At 31.9% G+C, this 7622-nt stretch overlaps 1 long non-coding RNA gene across 1 annotated transcript; it reads left to right on the forward strand.

Moving 5' to 3' along the window:
- Nucleotides 1-2219: 2219 nt before the first annotated feature.
- LOC134282044 (uncharacterized) lies at nucleotides 2220-4243 on the forward strand. The gene is made up of 3 exons (XR_009995213.1): nucleotides 2220-2582; nucleotides 3353-3416; nucleotides 3746-4243. It is a non-coding gene; the product is annotated as an uncharacterized LOC134282044 (long non-coding RNA).
- The last annotated feature ends 3379 nt before the right edge of the window (nucleotides 4244-7622 follow it).

The raw sequence follows: 7622 nt of genomic DNA on the forward strand, positions 1-7622 counted from the left end.
ATTGTTACTCTCAAATGCCAAATATGTAATTATCATTAATTCAATTAATTTTCTTAAGGAAAATAAAAGGTAAAGATCCATTTCTGTTCTTAAAATATGACCTAGTTTGTCTTACAGAGTTTTTAGTAACTTTGATTAACATTTTTAAACATAAGGGATTGTCTTATAAACATTGACCATTGACCATTAACCCTCCCCCCCACACACACACACTTGTTAAATTTTTTTTTTTTTTTTACATGTCATTTTATCAACTTGTTGCATTTTGCAATACTGTGAAATATGTATATATCAATTAGAAACAGGAATTCACTTTCCGCTTGAACGAACACAATACACAGGAAATCCACAGAGAGATCAGGTATAGTCCGTGCATATAGTGAAGTGGACACAAAGTCATGTAACCAACAGCCAAATCTGCTTAGTTACGATACTTCTCGGTATTATTCTTGCAGTATTATTCTTTAATTTCTTTTGTTCTTAAACAAAGTAATGATAAATGAATGTTTTTAACTCTGTAAATAAACTGATAAACTATTAAGATATTAACCGTTTTAAAAACTAAATACATTTTCTTTCAAAACCAGGTTTGCCTTGCAAACCCCTCTAGTTGTAACAGATACAACTTTGTATTATAAATTATCAGTAATAAAATTTGTATGCACATGTCTATGTCCAGTAGAGGTCCCATTACGCGATCACGGCATCCCTCTCTCTCTCTCTAGATCTCTCTCTCTCTCTCTCTCTCTCTTGTACGTTTTGTAAATGCAAAAATTTATGGGATGTTTAAATAAACTTTATAGGGTGAGATTTATATCCATTAGACCAGTTACTGGTGTATTTTAAAATAGACTTTGTTTATCTTTGAATGCAAAACGATGTTAATTTCCACAGTATAGTGACACAGGTGTTAATACCGGATGACCTTCACCCTGCAGAAATTGTTCGTGTAGCACATGAAGTTCTCCACAAACATGACAAAAGGGTGATTTCATTAGATTTTTCAGCTCACCTGAGCCAGCTCAATATTAATGGGAAAAATACAAAAGAATAAATTACAGAATGAAATAAACAGAGATGCTTTAACTATTACCGGTAGTTATAGGAAGTAGCAGTAAAAAAAATGTGTATACATTTACAGAAATTTCATACAAATAATAGCCCCCAAGATGCACAAAATACAGGTGCTTATCTTTTATAATTATTCACATACTAAGCATTTATGGATTGTATACATGTTATAATTTATTTTATACATGATGGTCCAAGTTTACATGTATTTCGATGTTTGTATCACTCTCTGGTGTCAGTTACATTAATTTGATTTTAGTTGAAATCTAACAGTCCAGTCCAATACGAAAATTCGTAATTTTACGAAAAAACGTAAGATTACGAGAAAGTGTAATATTACAAGTTATCGTAATTTAAAACGTATATTACGATTTTTCGTAATGTAGTTAAATTACTAATATGCGTAATATAGGATCCTAAAGATGTAAGAGACTATATTACGATTTTTTAAAAGACAAATTCAAGCATTGCAAGAAATTGAGTGGCGGGTAGCAAAGTATGGCGTTTATTACGAGATGTCACGGGCGATAACTTGTACGACGCTAACTGAGATTTGAAATTCTGTGTATTTTAATAAGAATTGCACGAACAATTGAATTATGAAAGGAGGGTGTGATTTTTAGGGTAGACTTCGGAAGAAAAGTAGGGAGTTCGGGTGATATAGACCAATGCTACATGCTTGAGCGAATATTGAAATTTACTGGAAAATTGTCTTATCCGTGGGAAAATTCCTATAAAAGAATAATAAAAGAAATTGTCCACTCACCCATCGCTGGCGATACTTTCTTCTTGAATTTCCATGCTTTCTGATAGGCGTAACTGACCAATCTGACTGCATGCTATCATTAGCCGAGGAATCTGATATATTACTGACGTCATACTTTGCTACCCACCACTCAATTTAGCTTGCAATGCTTGATTTGACTTGGATTACGAAAAACTCGTAATATAGTTTCTTACAATCTACTATATTACGCGTATTCGTAATTTAACTACATTACGAAAAATCGTAATATAAGATTTACTAAGCATTTATGGATTGTATACATCGTAATATTACGAATTTTCGTATTGGACTGGTATCACTCTCTTGTGTCTAACACGTAAAAAATTTTATGAAATCTAACACGTATATAATTAAAATAATTAAAAAAAAAAATAGGGGGTCTAATCAATTTGAGAGGATTAGTTATGTAAACAAACACCATATAGTAATGGCGTTCAAGATGGCGGTTCAATTATTTGCCCAAAATAGCCACGCTAAATTTCAAGGATTTCATCGCAATCGGCTTTCTGTTTAAGTTGGGGTTTCATTAAATAATTGTTAAATGTTCATTGTTATAATTATTAATTGTTTACACGAAATATTTTATGAATAATTTAATAAATTTTAATAAAATCACGTGACCCCAGCGAAGTCTACGATTGGTCAGTGGATAGCGCGGACATTACAGAGACGATTTGAAAATTGACCGAGATGAAAACCTCAAAAAGAAATCGGAGAATAATAGGTCGGTGAGTCTTTATTTCAGTGTAAATTTTTATGCTGCTTGTTGTTAATGTATTTTTGCACGTAAAGAATGCATTAGAATGTGAATATCAAGTATAAATTTTACGAAATTGTAGGTATTTGTACCGTAGATTTTTGGTTTGTTTTGATTCAAGATGGCCGTGCAGCCAGTGCTACAGCGTACACATGAAGTAAAGAGATATAAATAATAATTATTTTGTTTAACCAGATGTGTAACAAGACAAAAAAAGTGTTTCACAGTTTCAGAGTCTTTTTAAAAAATACTAAGAGTAATATGTGTCAATATCGCGGAACAGGTTATGTACAGTAGCCACTGCATGGGCATGGCGATAATAACAAACAGAAATTCAAATGAACAGTGTGAAAATTTAATCATTGGCATATGAAATTTGAAATATAAAGTAAAGATCTCTATATAAAAAAAATGGGGAGGGGGGTGGGATAATTTTTAACATGTTTTAAAGTATCAAAATTACAGCATTTATAAAACATAATATAACAAAATTAACTGATTTGAATAAATTTATTTTATAAGTTTACATAAAATCATTTCAATCCCTATCTCTCCACTTGTTTCATGCCAGGAGAAGGGGGGGGGGGGGTGAGGGGGGGGGGGGGTATGACACACACCATTTAATTCAGAGTGACAATGTTTCAGTATTAGATTAAAAAAAAATATAGTATACGAGTGAGTGTAAACTTTGTAAATAATAATATCACATAATTTCATGAACAAACTTTCTTTTTCAGCAAAATTCTTGTCCCCTGTAGTCATTCTAAACTTGGGGGAAAAGCATAAAGACTACAACTGACAGTAAGTATGAAATCTAATATGGTTTTTGAAAAAATATATACATATAATAGTAAAATTAATCACCACTTATCAAACTCCATTGTAAATTTTAGGAATTTCAGATGCAGATCTTCACAGGGTAGGGGGGGGTGTCCAAATCACTTTAAATTGATTAGGTATATATATATATATACATTTAATAACACAATAATGCAAGTAGGAAGGAAGTTCCAGACTCCCCGGACCCCTCCCCTATAGATTCAGGCATGGATTTCATCTATGTAATATTTTTGAAAATAATTTCAAATGTCACTCAGTAAGTGAAGACTCAAGAGCAACAACTTTTTCAGAATTGAAGGGAATGGCATGAAAGAAGAAAAAAGGAATTGCGTGGTACATTCAAATGGAGGATCAGTTTTTATGAGTCCAGATGAAAATCGTAACTGTACAGCAATGAGGATTTACCCCGGTAAAAGGTCTATTACTGTGCAGAAAATTCTGTGGTGCAATGGGTAGGAACTCTATGAAAGTAATGAAGATTACATGAATTGCACATGTTGCAAGTGAATAATGTGTGGCAAAAAAGGACTTGAAATGGAGTATACTTTCAGTACCTTTACAGTGTCTTTGTGCATTTAAATTACATTAATTATGTTTTGTATATGCTGAAAAGGTGTGTTTATTTTTTTTCTTGCAAAGAATGATATTAAATATCATTATTTTGTTAAAGGTAACAACATTAATTTTTTTAAAATATAGATTCAAGTCATATATAGATTCTGTTTGTAGAGAGGATTTAAAGAGATATTTTTCATAGATATTTTCATGTAGCATCATGCAATAAATTTTTATTTGTACCTGATAATTATTGTTAAATTCTTCTTTAATATAGACCTGGCCCATTCACAAGGAATGATAATTAAGTACATGAAGTATGTGTTTTTCATGTAAGGCCAAAAATTAAAAAACCTTTCACGGAGAAAGAAATGTTTAACTGGGTTTTGTGGTTGATTTGTCGACAAAAGCCCATTTTTTCATATGCCTAAAATGTACCTTTTTGTAAAGTTATGCGGTGTGCCAATATTGTGCTTTTTTAGTACCTAAAATGTGCCTATTAATGTTTTTGGTACAATATAGGTACCTTGTAGGTACACTTTTGGTATACCTCTGGCATACTTTTGGCACAGCCTTGAAGGTACCTAATAGATTGATATGTAGGCACTTTTTAGGTATGCCTAAAATGTACCTACAGGTCTAGTTAAATGATGTGCCAATATTGTGCTTTTTTAGTACCTAAAATGTGCCTATTAATGCTTTTGGTACAATATAGGTACCTTGTAGGTACACTTTTGGTATACCTCTGGCATACTTTTGGCACAGCCTTGAGGGTACCTAATAGATTGATATGTAGGCACCTTTTAGGTATACCTAAAATGTACCTATCTGAATGTTTGAATTATATGCCAAACTTTGTAAGTACCTATATTGTGCCTGTTTTTAAATATAGGTACAATATTAGCACATGTATAGGCATACTTTAGGTATGCCTCACTTCTCAATCTAATGTTTTATGTGTGCCTGAAATGTACCTATATTGTACCAATTTGCTACCTATACTTGAAGAAGTGGTTCCAAACTTGTATACTTTAGGTATACCTTTTTTGTGCCTATATTTATCAAGAATAGGCATGCCTAATCTGTACCTTTTTTTGGTATGGGATGACTCATAAATATCTGTGAAAATCCCTTTATACTTTATACTTGTTGTGCATAATATTTGCTAATCTCCATCAATGAACATTCCAAATAAAAAGAAAGAAATAGCTGAAGACATTTGAAGGAATTATGAACCGTTAATTAAGAGATATTGATAAATTACATGCGAAATACCATAACTAAAATTTTTTATACATTTATCTACACTGAGAAATTAAACTAAAGTATGTTCCTATATGCATCTTCTTACCACGATTGATTACAATTGTCAATGCCAAACATCAAAGTTAAACTATAAACTTGGTATTTAAAGCAATGTCACATAGGTTGGTTTTCTATGGACTGTGTTACGCTATCAAATAAGAATTAAAATCTACAAAAAGCTTACAGATCTTATGTCAGAGGTCAAGGTCAACCTGAAAAGTCAACTTGTGTCTTTCCGGTAGGTAAATTTACATTAAGATTTTTTAATCATATATATTCACCTATAAAACAAATCAGGTTAATGACCTTTGAACTTAGCAAAGCAGTTTTATCTGAATCCTACATTTCTCTTGATCCTATTCTATATATATTACAGTACAGATATTTTATTAAATACTAGTACCTACAGTAAAACTTATCACCAATGGTTTCAAAGAAATTAGCCGGATAAGACCACATTCCAGATTACAAAACAACTGAAATTGCTAATTAAAAGGGACTTGATGTTAACATCCTGTTAGACAAGATTTCAGAATACACAACACAGGGATTAGACAAGTTTCACTGTATCTCAATCTCATTTTGTGAACCAGCAAAGTCAATAACAGAAAAAAGCTAGTTGCTGAATACTTTTTTCCTCAGAGTCATAATACTGTAAAATCACAATTACTGTTTAATAAGTAGGTTTAAAAAATATATTGACTGCCATTTTATGTTCTAGTGGAACTTAAGATACACTGTGACAAATTTCTGTGGGAAAATTTTGACTGTGTACAATGCATAGCATATAAATTAAACTCATTTAGAAAAAAAGTACATCCAGAGTACCCCATAAAAGTACAATATAAGCTTTACAAGTAAAAAGTCACTAGCAGTGATCTAGAAAGGCTTTGAAACTCATTGAATTTTAAGGAGGAAGCATCCTGTTGGTATACGTATATTAGGACAAATCTGCCATTACATCTACATAAAGACCAATCCTAAATCAATGCTGCCCCAGTAGCTGGCCATTGTCTGTTTGTTATACCCGGTTTCCCTATCCATTCAGTGTTTCTCCATTTACTGGATTATCATATTGGTCTATTTCGCTGTCTGTCTTCCATCAAAAAACCCGTGTACTTTAACAGACCAATAATCTGATCTGATGCAAAGGATTTTAAATGCTTTCACCACTTAATAGACCAAATGGGGAATTAAGCCTCGTAAAATGACTTCAAACATAAAAATTTCAATGAGATTCAAAACTTTGGCCCTCTTTGTCTCAGGTTTACATCTAAATCTCAAAAATCACAAATTTTATGCTGATGTACGTGATTTCTATATTAAGTGCAATATATCACCTTTACATGAAAGTATGAAACAGCCAATTTTCAAATATTTTTTCCACCTTAAAAATATTTACTCAAAATTTATAGCCTATTTCCTTGGGCTTTTATGAAACACATACAGACAGACATTTGTAAGTCTTAAGAAAACAAGAAAGTCCTTTAATACGTGAAGAGTTTTGTCCCGTTCCAAAGATTTAATGACAGTGCTCTTCAAACTCTAGTGTCAACTATCATAGGTATATTGATCTGACACAAAAGGGATATAATGGCCTCGCATGCGGATATAATAAATATCCTAATTCAAAGGATCGGAAGTACAGCCGGTACATTGTACCACAAAGACACCCCATGAAATTACTGTATACACGACTTTTACTTGGAAACCAGGAATGTGCGCCCAAGTTATGGAAGAACTAGTGTTCTAAAGGAACAGAGCTCTTTGAATCATGAGGTTTTAAAGCATTTTGCTTTTGAAATATTTTCTGTGGTAATTTTCTTGCTTTTTAAAATGTACAGTCATGATACACATTGTGGCAGCCATGATTTTCGGTAAAGTTACAATGAAAATAGTTGTTTAAAAAAGATTTTAGATGTCAATAACATTTTCTATAAACATTTTACATGTTTTACTATAATCTAAAAGTACAAATAAATAAATAAATAAAAACATTTGTTTATCAAATATTTCAATTCCATGAGGTATTGACAAAGCTGAACATTCAATATGAAAGCTCTTAAGTCAATTTTTCCAGGTTGAAGTAGATTGTTGTTCTTCAATTGTTCAACACAAACAAAGGATTTGAAAAACATTTTCAATTACATGTTAGAAAATATCATCAATAATAAACAGCCAAGGGATGCTGGCGTTGTGACGATTTTACGTAACATACTCAAGTGGCAAAGCCTTGAAAATCAATTGCGTACCAAGCATGAACACAAAAGAAAGCATTAAATCAGGATTCTGATCAATTGATAGTCA

This window comes from Saccostrea cucullata, unplaced genomic scaffold, assembly GCF_032062105.1.
Source record: "Saccostrea cucullata isolate Sc308-1 unplaced genomic scaffold, CSIRO_AGI_Scuc_v1 ctg5342, whole genome shotgun sequence".
Classification (NCBI taxonomy): Eukaryota; Metazoa; Mollusca; class Bivalvia; order Ostreida; family Ostreidae; genus Saccostrea; species Saccostrea cuccullata.